At 44.4% G+C, this 21,373-nt stretch overlaps 1 pseudogene; it reads left to right on the top strand.

Annotated features, from left to right (window-relative positions):
- The first annotated feature begins 237 nt into the window (after nucleotides 1–237).
- Nucleotides 238–21,117, top strand: LOC128068557 (pregnancy-associated glycoprotein 1-like; annotated as a pseudogene).
- The last annotated feature ends 256 nt before the right edge of the window (nucleotides 21,118–21,373 follow it).

The following is a 21,373-nucleotide window of genomic DNA, read 5'->3' on the forward strand; positions in this document are numbered from 1 at the left end:
TTTCTCACCCTCAGTCTTTCCCTTCCCACTTCTTTGACGGTCTTAGCCTGACAACTTTCTTCCTTAAGCCTTCTACACCTAGTGAGGAAGTCCAGGCTACCTGCCCTAGGGTTTTAAATCCCAAAGGCATCACCTAGTAAGGAAAGAAGATTGCCAACATCAGAGTTCAAGGGTGTTCTCTGAATGACCCTAGTCAGATCACATGTACAGTCCTAGATCAGCCATCCTGGCAGGGACATGGGGTCTTATGACTGGTTTTACATGGTCTTTGGCCCTGACCCAGCAGCACACATGATTGTCAATTTCCTCCAGAACTGCATGACGGAAGCTGGGGAGAGGCAGCCCCAAGGAAAGAGACTGGGAGATGGTCTAGGCCATGAAAGAGTTTGTGATGACACACAAACTCCACCACCTCCTCATTCAGAGGAATTGTAAGGGGTAATGAAATAGACTCTCTTCATTCCATCTCAGATGATTTTATCACTGGGATGTTATAAGACTGAGAGCTGTGTGGGGAGTACTAAAAAAGAATGAATTACAGAGACATGAATGAAGGGTGATGGCCCTTGTTACTCATCATGAATGTTCTTCAGTAGGGTCACATTCCCCTGCCACTCTGTGTGCCCACCATCCCAGGTTTGCCATGACCATGGAAGTTACTTCAGCCAGTGGAATTTGAGTAGAGGTGATATGTCACTTCCAAATGGAAGTATTATTTTCTGTCCCACTAGCTGGAATGCAGATGTAATGACAGGAGCTGGAGCAGCCATGTTAGAGCAGAGGTAAGTAGCACAGGTGTAAGATGTGACAAGAAAAAAGTGGGCCCTCATCTCTGTGGAGAGACCTGCACTAACGTTATATGAAAGAGAATTGAAATTGTGTTGTATTTAAAACAATGTTTTTTAGGGTTTGATTACGGTCGTTGAACCTGTAATCTAACACTCATAATAGAATTACTGATCTTTGTGTTAGCCTTGTCTTGACATTAGGGTCTGAATGAGACAATATCTACTTATATATACTTACAAGTGAGTCAAGTGACAGCCCTGCTTCTGGAAGCTGTGCTCTAGTGTGGGATTCAGAAACTGAAGCAGTAACCAAGCGACATGGCAGAAGAGATTCAAGATCCTGTAGGAACCCTTGGGAGGGGACCTCAATCAGTCCTGATCTCAGGAGGTTACTTGAACCAAAGACAATCCTCTATCAGTTTCCTGATAAATAGGCCATGGTGCCAAATTTCATATAAGAGTGATTTATATCAAATTCCTTCCAGAGTGTTTTCCCTTTTAATCCAATCCTTAAGATATGCGTTTGAGTCCTGGTTAAGATTGCAAATGTCCCAGGGCAACTAAGCCGGTGGGACACAACTACTGAGCCTGAGTGACCTAGAGCCTGTGACCTATATCAAGAGAAGCACAGGACTGAAAAGCCAGTGCACTACCATTACAGAGTTGTCCCAGCTGGATGCAAATAGAGAACTTCTGAGCAGCAATGAAGACCAAGTGCAGCCATTTTTATTTTTTTTATTTTTTTAAGTTCTCTCAGAGAAACTAGTGAGGTCTCAGAGGAAGCAGGACATGAAAAATGATGAAACCATTCTGGGTCTGATTTCATGCAAGTCATGGAGAGGGAAGCTACAGCCTGTTTTCACAGGAAACTTGGGAAGTAAATTGTGCCTCAAACGTGCCCCAACCCAAGACTAGGGAGCTGGGATTTCACTCTCCTACTAGTGCCTCCCTCTCATCCTTCAACTAACACCCAGCTGGTGTCTCCAATCCCTTGTATTTGATCCTCCAAGGACAAAACAAAGGTGCCACTAGAAGCAAAAGACACCAAAGCTCAGGAAAATATAACCTCAGAAAATGTCTAGATTTCTGCACCTGTTCTGCCATATCCAGCATCATATCTGAAATCCTACGAGTCTAAAGAACTCTAAGGGTCTCTACATGTAAGCATTAAAAACAAATCAGCTTTTAATTTATATAGAAGTATAGTTGATGTGCAGCATTGTATTAATATTAATATTAGTTGTTCAGTTCAGTTCAGTTCAGTCACTCAGTCGTGTCCGACTCTGCGACCTCATGAATCACAGCATGCCAGGCCTCCCTGTCCATCACCATCTCCTGGAGTTGACTCAAACTCATGTCCATCGAGTCAGGGATGCCATCCAGCCATCTAATCCTCGGTCATCCCTTTCTCCTCCAGCCCCCAACCCTTCCCAGCATCAGAGTCTTTTCCAATGAGTCAATTCTTCGCATGAGGTGGCCAAAGTACTGGAGTTTCAGCTTTAGCATCATTCCTTCCAAAGAAAAGCCAGGGCTGATCTCCTTCAGAATCGACAGGTTGGATCTCTTTGTAGTCCAAGGGACTCTCAAGAGTCTTCTCCAACACCACAGTTCAAAAGCATCAATTCTTTGGCGCTCAGCTTTCTTCACAGTCCAACTCTCACATCCATACGTTACCAATGGAAAAACAATAGCCTTGACTAGACAGAACTTTGTTGGCAAAGTAATGTCTCTGCTTTTGAATATGCTATCTATGTTGGTCATAACTTTTCTTCCAAGGAGTAAGCGTCTTTTAATTTCATGGCTGCAGTCACCATCTGCAGTGATTTTGGAGCTCAAAAATATAAAGTCTGACACTGTTTCCAATGTTTCCCCATCTATTTCCCCTGAAGTGATGGGACCAGATGCCAAGATCTTTGTTTTCTGAATGTTGAGCTTTAAGCCAATTGTTTCACTCTCTTCTTTCACTTTCATCAAGAGGCTTTTTAGTTCCTCTTCACTTTCTGCCATAAGAGTGGTGTCAACTGCATATCTGAGGTTACTGATACTTCTCTCTGCAATCTTAATTCCAGCTTGTGCTTTTTCCAGCCCAGCATTTCTCATGATGTACTCTGCATACAAGTTAAATAAGCAGGGTGACAATATACAGCCTTGACGTACTCCTTTTCTATTTGGAACCAGTGTGTTGTTCCATGTCCAGTTCTAACTGTTGCTTCCTGAGTTGTATGAGAAATTAATTCCCTTATACATAGATATATATCTATTCTTTTCTAGATTATTTTGCCATACAGGATATTACAGACTATAAAGCAGAATTCCTGTGCTGTACAGTAGGCCTTTGTTGATTCTCTATTAAATAAAGTAGTATACATATGTTAATCTCAAACTCTCAATTTATCCCTCTCCCACCTTTCCACATTGGTAACTATAATTATTGTTTTGATGGAGGGAAAGGTCTAGGCACTGTTTGGATGAGGGTCTGTGCTTGTGGTAGTGGAGTAGCCAGGGAAAGCAAGCCTGAGAGAGACTCATTTGTGATGATGCTAAATGGTGAGAATGACCTGGCCATGCAAAAACCTGGGAGAAAAACACTGTAGATGTGGGAAGTAGCCCCTGCTAAGGACCAAGGTAACCAAGTTTAATGAATGGCTACTCTTCCACTGTCAGTCTTCCTTCCTTGCTTGGAACTTGGACTACAGGTCAACCACCATGACCTCATGCCATGTTTCACTTGTGAGTTAGCAGCAAGAGGCATGTCAGCCTTCCCAAGAAGGGGGAACCTGGGGCTATCACGATGCTGAATATGCTCTGGACTCAGGGACGTATCCATAAACTGGTTATCACCAGGAGCATCAGGTGCCAGGGGCACCACCAATGCCTCTGACTATCTCCATATACTTGTTCTCAGGAGTAGAAATGCCAAGGAACTGAGAGAGCAAAAAAACAAGTAATGACTCTTGTTTCATCTTTCCTTGTGTGATTCCCACGGCCCTTTTACCACATTACTTTGTGCCTAAAAACTCTTTCCTCTTTTGCTTCCTCAAAGGTGGCTTTTGAATAATATCAGCACCTGACTGTGAAGCCTGGTGGCTGGAACTCAACTCACAGTCAGCTGGGACCCAGAGATATCCAGCCTTGCCCTGAGTTTCTGTCCTTTTTCTCCCACCAGATTCATTAAGCAAAGTCCCTAAAAATCATAAGGGTGATTGTAATTCTATCAAGGCTTTTGAATCTCCAAGGACTATTTGGAGCATCAAAGAGGGAACACATTCCCCTGCATCCAGGCTAGTCTCAGACCTCAGCCTCCCTCAGCCAGGGGTTCCCTGAGGAAACATAAGACCCTTATCTAAGTTGCCAGAAGGCTGAGAAGAGAATGCTTCTCACTGTGAATGCAGTTTCATGTTATCCAGTCACCCAAAGGTCTTTGTTGTCTTAATGAGGAGTGGGAGCTCTGGGTGTTCTGAGTTGGGAGTGAGTCAGTCACCACCTGCAGGACTGCCTCCTGGGGTCACTAGAGCTGGGGCTCCCCCACTGTGTCTGGAACGCAGAAGAAACAGCCTGAAGTACTGCTTTCCTGCTCCCACAAGAAGGCAGGTCTGCTGATAAAATCAGAACCAGACTTGAAGGGCAACGGGAAAGGAATTTCCACTCTGGTGCCTGCAGATATCTGAGAGCTGCCCAGCAGTGGATGCAATGGAGTTTTCTCTCATCTTTCCATTCCTGGAAGTCTCCTGGTCTGAGAATCAGAGTTCCGGGGTCCCAAGTCTTCACTAACTTCCCTACAACTTTAGAGTGAATCATATAACCCAGGGTTCAGGTTCCCACCTCTTGGATGATGGAGACTGGACCTGTTCCAGAACACTTGTTCCAGACTGAGGCTCAGTGCCATTCAGTAGAAAAGGGGCTCAGAGGTGCATGTTGCTGAGGATGCTGAGGCTGCCTCTGGTGGGCAGGGGCCTGTAACTTGCTGGTGATATTCATGGGTCTTGTGATCAGAACTGTGAGTGGTAGACACCTTGGCACACAGCTGCTGTGACACTAAGGACCTTAGAGGCCTTGCCCACTGGAACTTACCATCATTTGGGTCTGTGGGATGATATCAGGTACTTACAAGTCAGATGTTATCCATGGGGATGTTTGTAGATTCCTCAGCAGAAACCCAAATTAGGCTGATGAATCATCTCTGCTAAAAAAAACTCAAGAAACTTGATATGCCAGGACACTTTGACAAATTTTGTAGTATTTTAAATACTATTTAAAGTAGGTCATCTTTTGGATGACCTGCCATTTGCTCTCTGCCTTGGAAGGATACCCATAGGTAGAGTGGAATCAAAGGGCTCTGGGGGAGGCTGTTCCTCTCCCTGTGACTCAGTAGGAGTGAGTACAGCTCTCTCCCCTCCACTTCTGGAGCAGGAATTCCAGCAGGAAGGACGTGATCTCCAAGTTTATCCAGAAGACTCAGGTAGGTCTGGCCCTCAGGTAGGCACTATTCTTTTCCCAGTGCTTCTTCCTTCCCACCTGTGTCCTGTGCAAGCTGCCCACCTCCTGGTTCCTGGGTTCTGAATTCCTCCCCTATTCTCTTGCAAATATCCATGCAGTCCCACTTGTGGCTTCTTCTCTACCGAGACTCAATCCCTCACATACAGATGGCACTAAAGAAGGGAAAACCAAGGACGAGTTTCCCCAGTTCATTCTTTCTAAAAATGTCCACATTCCTTCTGCTTCCAGACCCTGTCCTGAATCATTAACATCTCCAGCTAGATGACTCAGCTTAGCAGGGTAATGGAGATGCAGATAGTGCGGTGGCAGGGTGGGGAGCATTAAGGTTGTCAGGTGTGGGGGACGGTTTTCAGATGACAAGAGATGAGTTGGAGTAAGGAGCATGTTGTCCTCCAACCACTCATTCATTGGGGACCTGCCTGAATCTGCCGTCTTGGGCCTCTAGTGTATCTCTATGACAGAAACTCCAAAATGGACTTTCTATAAACTTCTTAGTACAAAACGATTTCAAACATAACAAATATAATAAAGAAGAGTGTCATAAATCCTATATTTTATCATTTGGCATCAATAACTACAAAACTAACCTCTTAGTCCCACAATTTGTCACAGACTGGAGACTATGCAACATCAAGTTTATGGCCAGTTTAGTTACCTGTGAAGACATTGTTGACTTGCATCAGTCTTTCTCTTCTTGCTATCTTCTCACATGCGGTGGTTGAAGAGAAGGAGGAATAGGGAGAATAAGAGAAAAAATAGGAAGAGGCTAATCCCATCATGAGGGACCACCATGAAAATCCCATGTCAACCTGGGTACCTCTCAAAGGCCCTATTTCCTAATACCATCACATTGCGAGTCAAGGGTGGACACAATTCAATCCATACCAGCTATGCAGATCTGTTTTTAAATAAAGACAGACACTCATTTCATTCTCTCTTTTACTTCTTATTCACTTTTCCTAAAGTATTTTAGGGACTATATGAACAGTTCCCAAAATGTACATGAGTATTTGGTGTAAAATAATGGGATGTTAAAAAATGCTCTTTGTTCCCAATAAAACTAACATTTAATATACAGCCCATGTGCAAATTTCCCTGATTCTCAAAAAGTAGATGTGTTTTCACAGTTTATAAAAAGAATCTATTCATATGTTGCACTTGGTTGTTCTCCTTTAAGACAAAATAACTGTTCCTCTCCCAATTTTAATGTCATTTATTTGTTTGAAAACTGGGCGGAAGCAGGGTGGTTTGTCTTACAGAATGTCCTACTATTGGTTTTAGAGCAGAGTCCACAAAACCAGCACAGTGGGTCAGGACCAGTACCAGTCCTTGGTCTACTAGAACCAGACTTCAACAGCAGTAGCTGAGCTGCAGGTCAGTGAGTGAGGCTTCATCTGTATTATACGGGCTCCCCCACACTCTCTCATCACCCCCAGAAGAGAAAATCTAGCTTGTTTTCCTGGAACTGTTTGTAGTTATGTAACCTATCCTTAATAGAAACAAAAATAGATTAAATATTGATGATTATTTTCCTTTCTCAGTGCTCAGAATTGTGAGTTGGTGCCCTAGCAACCTATCACAGTGACAAATAAGATGTTGTCTGTTAACATTGGGACACATTAAGCCAGCTTAAATTTAAATATTAAAAAACTAAGAAAATGGGATCCAACCCCATCCTTCATGGCAAATAGAAGGAGAAAATGTGGAAGAAACACCACTGTGGATGGTGACTGCAGCATGAAATCAGAGGACGTTTGCTTCTTGGCAGGTAAGCTATGAGAAATATAAAGAGTGTGTTGAGAAGCAGAAACATCATTCTGCCCAACAAACTGGCAGATGTTTGGCCTTTTCATTTGGATTCCTAAACTTTTTGTCCTGTCCCCATTGGGCTTCAAAGTGCCTTAGCTTTCTGGTCCTTCACGATTCCCAAGATTATTTTATACATTTCTTTACCCAGTCCTGAAATCAGCCATCTCTTTAAGAATCCATGCATTGTCTGATGGGAAATGTATTTAGAAGCTACATGTTAGACCTCAGAATAGTCACTGTTATCAAGTTGTCATTGGCTTGTAGGCTTACATGGGTCAGAGTATGAAGGACGCATTTTCCTTAAAAAATAAAATTAAAAGGAATATAATTAGTTGGTACAAACCTATGATTTCAGTTCAAGATTTAAGACAGCAGGGTTTTAATTACAGTTATTTCTGTTATGAGTGAACCGTTTTTTCTAGCCACTGAAAGGCTTACTTCAGAACATGAGTTTTAATTATTGTGTTGCTTTTACCCGTTAACATATATATGATTCTGTCACTGTAACAGAAGCAATATGAGGACCAATAAGTTGTTGAATATAGTTTCAGATTTCTTTCCTGTTTTTCTTTGGATTTTCTTTGGTTTTGTTTTGGATGGGTAGTATTTTTGTTTTTCCTTAAAAGATATTCCACTTTGAATGTAGTCATAATTCTGAATTTTAAACCCACTTCGGTAATGTGTTGTTATGGGCAGCTAGTCACCAACTTGATGCAGTTAGATTTATCAGCCTTTGTTCTCAATTTATTCAGTTCAGTTCGGTCCTTTCAGTCGTGTCCGTGTCTTTGCAATGCCATGTACTGCAGCATGCCAGGCTTCCCTATCCATCACCAGCTCCTGGAGCTTACTCAAGCTCATGTCCATCGACTTGGTGATGCCATCCAACAATCTCATCCTGTCTTCCCCTACTCTTCCTGCTTTCAAACTTTCCTAATATCAGGGTCTTTTCCAATCAGTCAGTTGTTCCTATCAGGTGGGCAAATAATTGGAGCTCAACTGCAGCATCAGTTTTTCCAGTGAATATTCAGGAGAGATTTTTTTTTTAGGATGGACTGGTTTGATCTCCTTGCAGTCCAAGGGACTCTCAAGAGTCTTCTCCAACAACGTAGTTCAAAGGGAATATATGTGTATCATTTGTCAGTGACATCATATTCCCCCTTTTGGAATTTAACCACCAGAAAGGAATGTAAACAATGCTCAAAAATGAGTGTTAAGACACAGTGTCCCATCTACACACATCTGGTGACTAGGAGGGGCTCCTGTTGTATTCAATGGACAGCCATTGATAGATCTCAAGCAGGAATAGGCCCAAGGAGTCCTGGATGAGTCATTAAACATGATTGTCTTTACTTGGCTGCCACAGTTGTTTTGTCTTCTTTAATTGGGAAGACATTTCACAATTATATTTTTTGTATGTTTGGTTTGGCAGACAAAATGTTTCACAGCATAGACTCTAGGAGGAAACTATATCAGAAATATAGCCACAGTCAGTTCCTGGTCTTGTTTATGCTGACTGTATAGAGCTTCTCCATCTTTGGCTGCAAAGAATATAATCAATCTGATTTCAGTGTTGACCATCTGGTGATATTCATGCGTAGAGCCTTCTCTTGTGTTGTTGGAAGAGGGTGTTTGCTATGACCAGTGCATTTTCTTGGCAAAACTCTTAGTCTTTGCCCTGCTTCATTCCGCATGCCAAGGCCAAATTTGCCTGTTACTCCAGGTGTTTCTTGACTTTCTAATTTTGCATTTCAGTCCCCTATAGTGAAAAGGACATCTGTTTGGGGTGTTAGTTCTAAAAGGTGTTGTAGGTCTTCATAATACCGTTCAACTTCAGTTTCTTCAGTATTACTGGTTGGGGCATAGCCAAAGATGGGGAAGCTCTATACAGTCAACAAAAACAAGACCAGGAGCTGACTGTGGCTCAGATCATGAACTCCTTATTACCAAATTCAGACTCAAATTGAAAAAAGTAGGGAAAACTGCTAGACCATTCAGGTATGACCTAAATAAAATCCCTTATGATTATACAGTGGAAGTGAGAAATAGATTTAAGGGCCTAGATCTGATAGATAGAGTGCTTGATGAACTATGGAATGAGGTTTGTAACATTGTACAGGAGACAGGGATCAAGACCATCCCCATGGAAAAGAAATGCAAAAAAAAGCAAAATGGCTGTCTGGGGAGGCCTTACAAATAGCTATGAAAAGAAGAGAGGTGAAAAGCAAAGGAGAAAAGGGAAGATATAAGCATCTGAATGCAGAGTTCCAAAGAATAGTAAGAAGAGATAAGAAAGCATTCTTCAGTGATCAATGCAAAGAAATAGAGGAAAAGAAGAGAATGGGAAAGACTAGCGATCTCTTCAAGAAAATTAGAGATACCAAGGGAATATGTCATGCAAAGATGGGCTCGATAAAGGACATAAATGATATGGACCTAACAGAAGCAGAAGATATTTAGAAGAGGTGGCAAGAATACACGGAAGAACTGTACAAAAAAGATCTTCACGACCCAGATAATCATGATGATGTGATCACTAATCTAGAGCCAGGCATCTTGGAATGTGAAGTCAAGTGGACCTTAGAAAGCATCACTATGAACAAAGCTAGTGGAGGTGATGGAATTCCAGTGGAGCTCTTTCAAATCCTGAAAGATGATGCTGTGAAAGTGCTGCACTCAATATGCCAGCAAATTTGGAAAACTCAGCAGTGGCCACAGGACTGGGAAAGGTCAGTTTTCATTCCAATTCCAAAGAAAGGCAATGCCAAAGAATGCTCAAACTACCGCACAATTGCACTCATCTCACATGCTAGTAAAGTAATGCTCAAAATTCTCCAAGCAAGGCTTCAGCAATACATGAACCGTGAACTCCCTGATATTCAAGCTGGTTTTAGAAAAGGCAGAGGAACCAGATATCAAGTTGCCAACATCCGCTGGATCATGGAAAAAGCAAGAGAGTTTCAGAAAAACATCTATTTCTGCTTTATTGACTATGCCAAAGGCTTTGACTGTGTGGATCACAATAAGCTGTGCAAAATTCTGAGAGAGATGGGAATACCAGACCACCTGACCTGCCTCTTGAGAAATCTGTATGCAGGTCAGGAAGCAACAGTTAGAACTGGACAAGGACCACCAGACTGGTTCCAAATAGGAAAAGGAGTAAGTCAAGGCTGTGTATTGTCACTCTGCTTATTTAACTTCTATGCAGGGTACATCATGAGAAACACTGGACTGGAAGAAACACAAGCTGGAATCAAAATTGCCGGGAGAAATATCAATAACCTTAGATATGCAGATGAAACCACCCTTAAGGCAGAAAGTGAAGAGGAGCTAAAAAGCCTCTTGGTGAAAGTGAAAGAGGAGAGCGAAAATGTTGGCTTAACACTCAACATTCAGAAAACGAAGAACATGGCATCTGGTCCCATTACTTCATGGGAAATAGATGGGGAAAAAGTGAAAACAGTGTCAGACTTTATTTTTTAGGGCTCCAAAATCCCTGCAGATGGTGATTGCAGCCATGAAATTAAAAGACACTTACTCCTTGGAAGAAAAGTTATGAGCAACCTAGGTAGTATATTCAAAAGCAGAGACATTATTTTGCCGACTAAGCTCCGTCTAGTCAAGGCTATGGTTTTTCCTGTCCTCATGTATGGATGTGAGATTTGGACTGTGAAGAAGGCTGAGCACCGAAGAATTGATGCTATTGAACTGTGGTGTTGGAGAAGTCTCTTGAGAGTCCCTTGGACTGCAAGGAGATCCAACCTGTCCATTCTGAAGGAGATCAACCCTGGGATTTCTTTGGAAGGAATGATGCTAAAGCTGAAGCTCCAATACTTTGACCACCTCATGTGAAGGGTTGACTCATTGGAAAAGACTCTGATGCTGGGAGGGATTGGGGGCAGGAGAAGGGGATGACCGAGGATGAGATGGCTGGATGGCATCCCTGACTCGATGGATGTGTGTCTGAGTAAACTCCGGGAGATGGTGATGACAGGGAGGCCTGGCTTTCTGCGATTCATTGGGTCGCAAAGAGTTGGACACAACTGAGCGACTGAACTGAACTGCACTGAACTGAACGCCCTGAGGAACAGCACAGATGTGAGTGTTTTGGAAGGATGGTGTGTCACAGCGCCTCCTGGTGCTCTAGCTTAGTACTGGGGCTCATCTGAAGATGCCAGGTGGGATGTTGGGGCTGGGGCTCCTTCAGGAGGCAGAATCCCTGGGCAACACAGGCCCCACCCAGGAGAAGGCACTATCATCCTCAAGTCTTTGTCTTTGTGACTGGGCCCAGAAATTACCAAGTGGCAGGTAAACATCCATTTCTGTGTCAAAAATGTGTCATTAGTTTGAAGGAGATTGTTCCTTCCGAGGAAAAGGCAATGACGACCCACTTCAGTACTCTTGCCTGGAAAAACCCAAGGATGGAGAGGCCTGGTAGGCTGCAGTCCATGTGGTCGCTATGATTTGGACACAACTGAACGACTACACTTTCATTTTCAATTTCCTGAATTGGAGAAGTAAATGGCAAGTCACTCCAGTGTTCTTGCATGAAGAATCCCAGGGATGGGGGAGCATGGTGGGCTCCTATCTATGGGCTTGCACAGAATCAGACATGACTGAAGCGACTTAGCAGCAGCAGCAGCAGCAGCAGCAGCAGATCCTCCTGAACTAAGTGAGCACCTCAGTTGCAGGTGAAAAGTGAACGATCACTGATCAAAAGATAGAACCAACTGCAAAGCAATTGTGAATCCCCAGGCGGAGGAATTCTGTTTCCACAGATGCAAGAACCACAGCAATAGAAAGTTACTGAACCCGTCTTCCGTGTAAGGCCATAAGAATCTAATACAGTGCTTACAGTTTTTAGATTAGAAAAGGGCTTATTTTGTCTTCAAGAATGCCCATGCCAGCGTGAGAGATAGGGAAAGAATAAATATATGTCAAATGAAGGAGTCACCTGTGTGGTGTTGATTGGATGTGGTCTGAGTATAGAGGGAGTGGCTGGGGTTGATCAAGAAGGACCTCCTGGAGAAGGGGATGCTAAGGCTGGGTTTGAAGAGATTACAGAGCTTTTCAAATGAAGACACCAGGACTTCCCTGAGTGTCTAGTGGTGCTGGAGGCCCAGTCATTATGCCTCTGGGCTTCTCATGCAGGAGGTACCACTTCAATGCCTGGTCATAGAACTGATATCCTGCATAAAATGTAGCACAGGAAAAAATGTCAAATGCAAGTACCTCTGTGATCAAAGGCTGTGAGCTGCACAGTGGTTAGAAATTGATCTCAAGGGATATGTAACACCCAGAGGGAGGCAGCAGTGTGGGAATAGAGGGTAGCCAGTTCTGTACTAACCCACTCTCTCCTTCTCCCTGTAGATATTCTCTGTGGGTAACATCACCATTGAAATACCCCCTCAGAAATTCCAGGTTATCTTTGACACAGGCTCATATGACTTGTGGGTGTCCTCCCTCTTTTGCCTCAGTCCAGCCTGTTGTGAATACAGACACCTCCTACATGGACCATCGTTCACTTGCCATGCTGCCCTGTATCCACTCTTGGCACCTGATGACACTCATCTCTTGTGTCTGCAGCTACACAAGTTAGGTTCAGACATTACAAGTCTTCCACCTTCCGGCCTACCCAAAAGACTTTCAGCATTGCCTATGGATCTGAAAGCATGAAGGGGTTTCTTGCTTATGACAGCATTCGGGTAATGTGTAAGAGAAGCTGAGTCAGGAGTGGCTATGGAGTGATACCTGCTTGCAAAACAGACTCAGGACCATCTGGCAGGATCCTTCCTACCCTGCCTCCCACAGATATTGGTCATCTTACCCACAGGATCATGTCTCTGGGGAGGCAGTGCCCATGGTGACACACGAGCAAACAGATTAGCTAACCCAGAGAGTGACTTGAGGTGTGGACTTGCAGCTCCTCTGCCATGAGCAGTTCAAGGTTCACTTTGCTGGGAGGGAGAAGAGGGGATAAAAGCACCCACATATATTCACAAACTGTTCCAGGCACTTTCAGGTAATAACTGGTTTAATCCTGCAACAACCCCACAAGCAGGTGGTCTGATTAGCTCATGAGACATATGAGGAAACTGAGGTACAGATAACAAGGGCCTTGCTGAGGTCACACATGTGGTAAGTGGTGGAGCTGGGCTTACTTTTCAGGACTGCAGTTGCTGTGGGGTGTTTGGGACAGGATAAAACTTATCCGGGGACCCTGGGGGCATTCAAGGGCTTCAAGTATTCAGAGTGGAAAACTGGAAGCCAGAGATGTCAGGGGGCCTGATAAATGAGTTCTCACTCTAGGGGACCTTTGAGAGTCTAATAAAACCTACGGCCTGCCTCCCAAAAGTACTTGAGTAGTCCCCCCCCCCCCCTTTCTCTTTCATACATGCTCACAGAAATACAAACATATCCCCAAAAGTGAATTTCCCAGGCAGTAATTTCATAGAACCCTGCAAGCAAGATTGTGTTTTCAGTTTCTGTCTTCCTGGACAGTTGCAGAATCCACAGTGCCTTACAGAGAATGCAGTTCATTCCTGTCACTGGGTCATGCCAAAGAGAAGGCTATCTTGCTCTTGATCATTTTGTCCACAGGGTGGCACCAATGGGTCCTGGCCTGACTCGGTTGCCCCACCTGGACAGAAGCCACAAGGCCAATTTGACTCACTGAGGTGGTGTTTTTCAGAGAGGCAGACGTTTTAAAATTCACAGCTTCTCTCAAATGGAACCCAAATTCCCCTCCCAGCTTGGTCTAAAAATCTGAGGTCCACCAAAAACACAGCCCAACCTCAATTCTTCCTTAAGGATCTAACAGCAATGCACCCCAGCCCACTCCTAGCCCCACTTCATATATCTGTAAATGGGAACACTCTTCTCTCCCACAGATTGGGGACCTTGTAAGTACTGACCAGCAGTTCGGTCTAAGCATGGAGGAATACAGCTCTCAGGGTATACCTTTTGAAGGTGTCTTGGGCTTGAACTACCCCAACATATCCTTCATTGGAGCCATCCCCATCTTTGACAAGCTGAAGAATCAAGGTGCCATTTCTGAGCCTGTTTTTGCCTTCTACTTGAGCAAGTAAGTCTGAGATGGACAATCCCTTTCTCCAAATTAGCTGTAAGATGCTTCTAGTTGCATGAAAATTATAGAATACTTGATAAAAAAAGTATCCTGAGAGATAATCTAACCCAGGATAACTATGGCCCCTGGGCCCTACCTGGCATCACCACTGGTTTTTATAAATAATGTTTTATTGAAACACATTCCTGCTCCTGGGCTCAAGAGCAGTAACTTGGTCTAGGGGGGTGAGTGAGGAGGAAGACTAATGGAAGACAACAGGAAACAAGTTGGAGGCAAAAGCAATATGATTTGCTTATGAATTTGATAAGGAAGGAAGGAGAAGGATGGTAGATATCTTTCCTTCCTAAAGAATTCCACTGGGAGCCCACGACCAGCTACCCAATTTGTAGGGGCCAGTGAAAAATGGAAGTGTGGGACACAGAACAAACATGTGGGACTCCTTGTTCAAGAAATATTAGTCATTTTAAGACAGGGAGAGAAGAGGTGGGGTCTCTTCTGAGTGTGGGGGGCTTTGGACAGTAGAGGTCACAGGCCAGTAGAGTCAACTCTGGGTGACCTGAACCCACATACTTAGCACTCCCAGGCTTTGATTTTCCTGAAAAATGACAAGCTAGACAAGGGGAAAGCAAAAACTCTTCAGCACCCTGTCATCTGAGGATTTCTGAGCACACAGGTAGCAGGAGGTCTTGGGCCTCTTCAGAAGACATAGTGGGTGGAGCCCAGCCATGCGACTCAGCTTCTAACCTCCTCTGTGCTACTCATTAGCCAGTAACTGACCTCAGTCTGCTTTTCAATCTCTCCTAGCCTCGATTTTTGCATCGGTAAATGGAGAATTTATTACGGCCTTGATGGGTAGACAAGCACAAACACGAGCTCTCAAACAGTGCTGTTGTTACTGTCCTCCAAAGATCTCCCCCTCTTTTCTCTCTACAGATGCAGAGGAAGGTCAGTGTGGTGATGTTTGGTGGGGTGGACAAAGCCTACTACCAGGGAGTGCTCAACTGGGTACCATTGATCCAAGTGGGAGAGTTGCGTGTACACATGGACCGGTAAGCCTCTCCCTCTGAGGGTCAGCCCAAGTGATGCTCCACATCTGTACACGGACACAGGCAGACACACACACATGGATTATCAGACACATAGTGACACAGATATATACACCACCCACAATGACACAGACAGACACACAGACACATGGAAGCACACAAGCAGACTCATATAAACAGAGACACATATAAACATACATAGCTAGTCAGAGATACAAAAGCACAATTAGAGTCACATACAAACACATATACAAACAAACACATAAACACATAGATGCACAAACAACCCACGGGTTCATAATCCTCAGGCCTTCTAACCAGGGCTCTGACCAGGGTCATTAAAGAGTCCAGAGAGGTCTGTGCAGCTGGGAGAGGGCTGCACCCACTGCCCTGTGAGGCGTGGAGCATGGTTAGAGGACTCTACAGTGTGGTGAACAAAGGATCAAGAAGGATTACATCAGCCTGAACAGAGTTATAAGATGACCAACTGTCCAGGGCTACCTGAGACCAAGGAAATTCTCAGTAAAGATCAATGTCAGTTTAAAAGCAGGAAAAGTCCTGAGAAAATGGGGGAAACTGGTCTCCTTAGGGAGCAGCTACCCAGCAGTGGAGAGAGGTTGGCTGCAGTCTTAAGACTTGAAAGCAACTAATAAAAAGTCACCCCAAGTTCTAGGGCACAGAGTGGGGCAGGGGCTATAACAGAGAATCAGGAAGGTGGAATCCAGGAGTGACCTGAGAACAAGAGGCATAATTGATAGGATTCTGTGTGATACCCTCAGATGAAAACTGACCTCTCCTTTGGAATTTCTGTGGGCTAGTCATGTATTTCCTGGCCAGGGTCTCAGGGTCTGAGCTGCTTGTAGGAGCAGTGCTGGGAGACATCCTCTTGCAGACGAGCCCCTCTCTCCCACCATTATGAGAATCTGCTATCCCCATGAATCTCCATCTTCACTCTGTGGTTGACCCATTATTTGTTCCCCACCAGACACAGCTCTCTGGATGTTTCTCATTCATTATTTTCACAGTCTTCATTCACTCACCAAACAGACAAGCATTGGGCATCCACTGTGTGCCAGGCACTTTAGGGAGGCTATGAGAATAAAATTTGCCCTCACATCTAAGAAGGCAAATGCAGAAGAAATGACATGCACACATAGTGTGTCACAATTCACTATGTGTGTGTCTCATGAGCATGTACCAAAGTCACAATTCACTATGTGTGTGTGTCATTTCTTGTGCATCTGCCTTCTTAGATGTGAGGGCGACATAGTGAATTATGACTTTGGAACATGCTAGACATGAGAACCAGAGAAGGCAATGGCACCCCACTCCAGAACTCTTGTCTGGAAAAATCCCATGGATGGAGGAGCCTGGTAGGCTTCAGTCCATGGGGTCACAAAGAGTTGGACACAACTGAGTGACTTCAGTTTCACTTTTTACTTTCATGCATGGAGAAGGAAATGGCAACCCACTCCAGTGTTCTTGCTTGGAGAATCCCAGGGATGGGGGAGCCTGATGGGCTGCCATCTATGGGATCACACAGAGTCAGACACGACTGAAGCAACTTAGCAGGGACAGACATGAGAAGGGTCTACAGAAAGTGGCCAAGACAGGAGACTGATAAACACCGAGGGAAAGACTTCCCTGAATCAATAACAATTAAGCTGGAATCTGGAAGATGAGAAGAAACTTGCTAGTCAAAGGGGAAAGGACTCTTCTAGGAAGGAAGACCAGCTTGTCTCAAGATACAGAATATCCTGGTGTATTCAAGTACTGCATTCAAGGATGTCAAGGAAGGTGCTGTGTTGACAGCAAGGGAAAAGAATCAGCACAAAAGATGGAGGGCTATTTGGGAGACAGTCGGGAAGGGGGCAGCTCTGGGGAGACTAAGAGCAGCTTTGATGCCCGCTTTGTCACACTGTCTCTCAGCATCTCCACGAAAAGAAAGGTTATTGCTTGTTCTGGTGGCTGCAAGGCCCTTGTGGACATTAGGACATCACTGATCCTTGGCCCAAGAAGACTGGTCAATAACATCCAGAAGCTCATTGGCACCATGCCATGGGGTTCCGAGGTGAAGGATCATGCCCCAGGGTCACTCCCAGTCTCCACACACAAGAAGGATCTCCAGGGCCAACCTCTCTCCCTCTCTCTCTAACAGCACTACGTTTCATATTTTGTGGTCAATACCCTACCCTCTATTATCTTCACTATCAATGGAATCAAATACCCAGGGCTAGTTCTAGCCTACATCCTCAAGGTGAGGGGAGAACCCTGAGGGGTGGTTCTTATTTTTTTTTTAATTTTTATTTTTACTTTATTTTACTTTACAATACTGTATTGATTTTGGTTTTGCCATACATTGACATGAATTCGCCACGGGTGTACATGAGTTCCCAATCCTGAACCCCCCTCCCACCTCCCACCCCATATCATCTCTCTGGATCATCCCCGTGCACCAGCCCCAAGCATCCTGTATCCTGTATCTAACATAGACTGGTGATTCGTTTCTTACATGATAGTGTACATGTTTCAATGCCATTCTCCCAAATCATCCCACCCTCTCCCTCTCCCTCAGAGTCCAAAATTCCATTGTATACATCTGTGTCTCTTTTGCTGTCTCGCATACAGGGTTATCATTACCATCTTTCTAAATTCCAAAAATATGTGTTAGTATACTGTATTGGTGTTTTTCTTTCTGGCTTACTTCACTCTGTATAATTGGCTCCAGTTTCATCCACCTCCTTAGAACTGATTCAAATATTTTCTTCTTAATGGCTGAGTAATATATATAATAGAACAGCCATATGACCCAGAAATCCCACTGCTGGGTATACACACCGAGGAAACCAGAAATGAAACAGACACATGTACCCCAGTGTTCATTGCAGCACTCTTTATAATAGCCAGGACATGGAAACAACCTAGATGTCCATCAGCAGATGTGTGGATAAGAAAGCTGTGGTACATATACACAAAGGGGTGGTTCTCAAATAGGAACTTGCAGGAACCCTTGGGCTGCGGCTGGAAGGAGGGCGCCCTCGGCAGGCCATCTCGCACTATTGCAGATGCTGCTGAGCCCTGTTGCTGGGCCAGAGCCTGCCACAAAACCAACCCCTTGAGAGTAAAGCGCCATCTGGGACACTGATCATCCTGAAATAAATGTGGAGACGGCACAACGTGCTGGCATATTGGGAGTCACAAGGAGAGGGGAACACTATGGTCCTCAGTCCTCAAAGAGCTTCAGTTCAGTCTGAAACCTCAGATGCATGGACACAAAAGTCAGCTCTAGCGGTCCCTGAAACAAGCCATGTGAAAAGGAGTGAAAGGTTGTTGTTGAATCACACAAAGACCCCGGGATTCTTGGCCCCCAGAGCAGAAGAATTCAATCTGGGGCCAGAGACGAGGCTTGGTCGTGCAGAGCTTTTGTGTAATAAAGTTTTATTAAAGTATAAAGGAGATAGACAAAGCTTCTGACATAGGCATCAGAAGTGGGGAGAAAGAGTACCCACTTGCTAGTCTTCAGGTGAATATTATATGGTCACCTGCAGTCTGTTAAGGAGAAGGCAATGGCACCCCACTCCAGTACTCTTGCCTGGAAAATCCCATGGACAGAGGAGCCTGGTGGGCTGCAGTCCATGGGGGCGCTAAGAGTTGCACATGACTGAATGACTTCACTTTCACTTTTCACTTTCATGCATTGGAGAAGGAAATGGCAACCCACTCCAGTATTCTTGCCTGGAGAATCCCAGGGACAGTGGAGCCTGGTAGGAGGTCGTCTATGGGGTTGCACAGAGTCAGTCATGACTGAAGCGACTTAGCAGCAGCAGCAGCAGTCTGTTAATGAAAGAAAGGAATGTCTTAAAACTCAGAATGGCACCAGGCCCCTCACCCATAAGATGCATTTTGGGATAATCTTGGAACCAAATGGTGCATCCTGGGCCATAAAATGATTAACTTGAATCTTGAAGAAAGGTAGATCACCATACAAATTGTTTAATTTACATAGATTAGAGGAACAATATCTGAATATACCATACTGGTTTGTCAAGTAGGTTCTGAGCCAAGAGGTGCAACCAACTTGAAGACAGAGTTTAAGGTAAATGCATAATACATTTAGCATAGCTTAAGATAAACATTTCCATAAAAGAAATGTATTTGTTATCTCTAGGTTTGAGAATAGTTAACTTCAGGTGAAATCAGGTGTCATTATGGCAACAGAATATTTTAAGAGACCTACTTTTAAATTTGTATAGAGAAGGAAAAAATATCACTAGTTTGTTTCCTTCTGCCACTTAAGAGAGATAAAATTGTCTGACACTTGCAGGCTATTTCCTCCGTTTGGAGACCCCTGGACTTCCTGCCTGTTACACTCTCAGGAGGATGACTGGGGACATTCCAGTGTGCTCTCCTACCATAGGGATTAACAGTCTCCCTTCCCTTCTCGCAGTTTTCATGGAATGGATGATAAATTACATGGTCACCCTAGTTCTCAGATGCATCTTCCCCTTGCTAAGCCCGGGTGCTCCTTTTGTGAGTCAGGCTACCCGACCCCTCTGTGGGGAGGCCGGTTGCTAATGTGAATAAAGGGTTCACAGTGACTGCTAAGCCCCGGCACAGGGTGAAGGCTTCATGTCACCTCCCTGTGGGAGTTCAGAGCTGGCTGATGGGCTCAAAGAAGGCTTAGAGGAAGGGAGGGAATTTCAGGAATTCTAAAACTGTAAACTCATGGAGCCATGTGGAGGGTTGCTTGGTTCTGGGCAAAACTGTACTGGATTCCATGCAAATGGCATCCCAAGGTGCTCTGCACTGGGGCACTGGGGACTTACTAGGGGTGATGAGGGCTACGGACTGGCTGGTGGGGATGGGGAACAAGAGTAAGTTACCCAACCAAGCCTGGAGTGGCCAAAGAGGCTGAGTGTGGGCCGAAGGAAGCTTCCCAGAGTTCCTGAGTTAACTCTTCAAGAACTTGTTGTGGGCGCTACTCTATTTAAGATGGATAACCAACAATGAGCTACTGTGTAGCACAGGGAACTCTGCTTAGTTATATGACAACCTGGGTAGAAGGGGTATCTTTGGGACCAGGATACACAGATACATATGGTTAAGTCCCTTTACTGTCCACCTGAAACTCAGAATATTGTTAATCAGCTATACTCCAATACAAAATAAAGTTTTTCCTTTTTTTTTTTTTTTTTTTAAATAAAGTATGGATTGTGGGGATGCAGGAGAAGAACCGGCATTCTCTGCAGAATAAACAAGGAGCAGGAGTCAGAAAGAAAGAAACAGGGAGTGAGAAGAACTATGGACAATTTTGTTCTTTTCTAAAAAATTTATTGAAGTAAGGCTGATCTTCAGTGTTGCTTTGAGTTCTTCTGCACAGCAATGTGACTCAGTTACACACAGGAAAATTATACATTCGTTTAAGAATGTGTATTCTTTTTCCTGTGGTTTATCACTAAATATTGAATATAGTTTCTTACGCTCTACAGTAGGACTTTGTTTTCTATCATTTTGTTGTATCCCCAAGTCCTAGTCCTCCCCTACCTGGCACCGTTCCTCATGGCAACCACGTGTCTTGTCCCGTTTTGGTTTTGGATGAACTCTTACATCCCCTGCTGCTCATAAAACCCCTTGATAGTTGCCAAAAGAGGGAAATAAAACCAAGAATTGTGCTGGGTCTGAATATTGGCGGGAGTCGCAGGTAAGAGCTCAGGGTGACTGATGTATGTTTCTGATTCCCCAGGATTCTAGAGGCCACTGCTCTACCACCTTAAAATAGGACACAGTGAGTATATCTACAGAGACCTGGATCCTGGGCAACGTCTTCCTGAGGCAGTACTTCTCGGTTTATGATCAAGGAAATGACAGGATTGGCCTGGCACAGGCAGTGTAAATGGTTAGTGTGGCTCAGAAATCAGTAAGACTGCTCTGAGCAAACACTCACTCACACATAGGGCACTCTCGTGCAGGATGCTGGTGAACTGTATTCGGTGGGCTGCAAACCCTATTCTCATTAAAGAATAAAAGGTTTCACTCGTAATGGTGGTGAAACAAACGGGTGTCTCTGTTTGAGTCTGGGAGGTGTACAATGATTGGGAAGGATCTAGAACACAGTCTGAGTCACAGATGAGAGGAGCCCAACTTCAACT

This window comes from Budorcas taxicolor, chromosome 25 (genome assembly GCF_023091745.1).
Source record: "Budorcas taxicolor isolate Tak-1 chromosome 25, Takin1.1, whole genome shotgun sequence".
NCBI lineage: Eukaryota > Metazoa > Chordata > Mammalia > Artiodactyla > Bovidae > Budorcas > Budorcas taxicolor.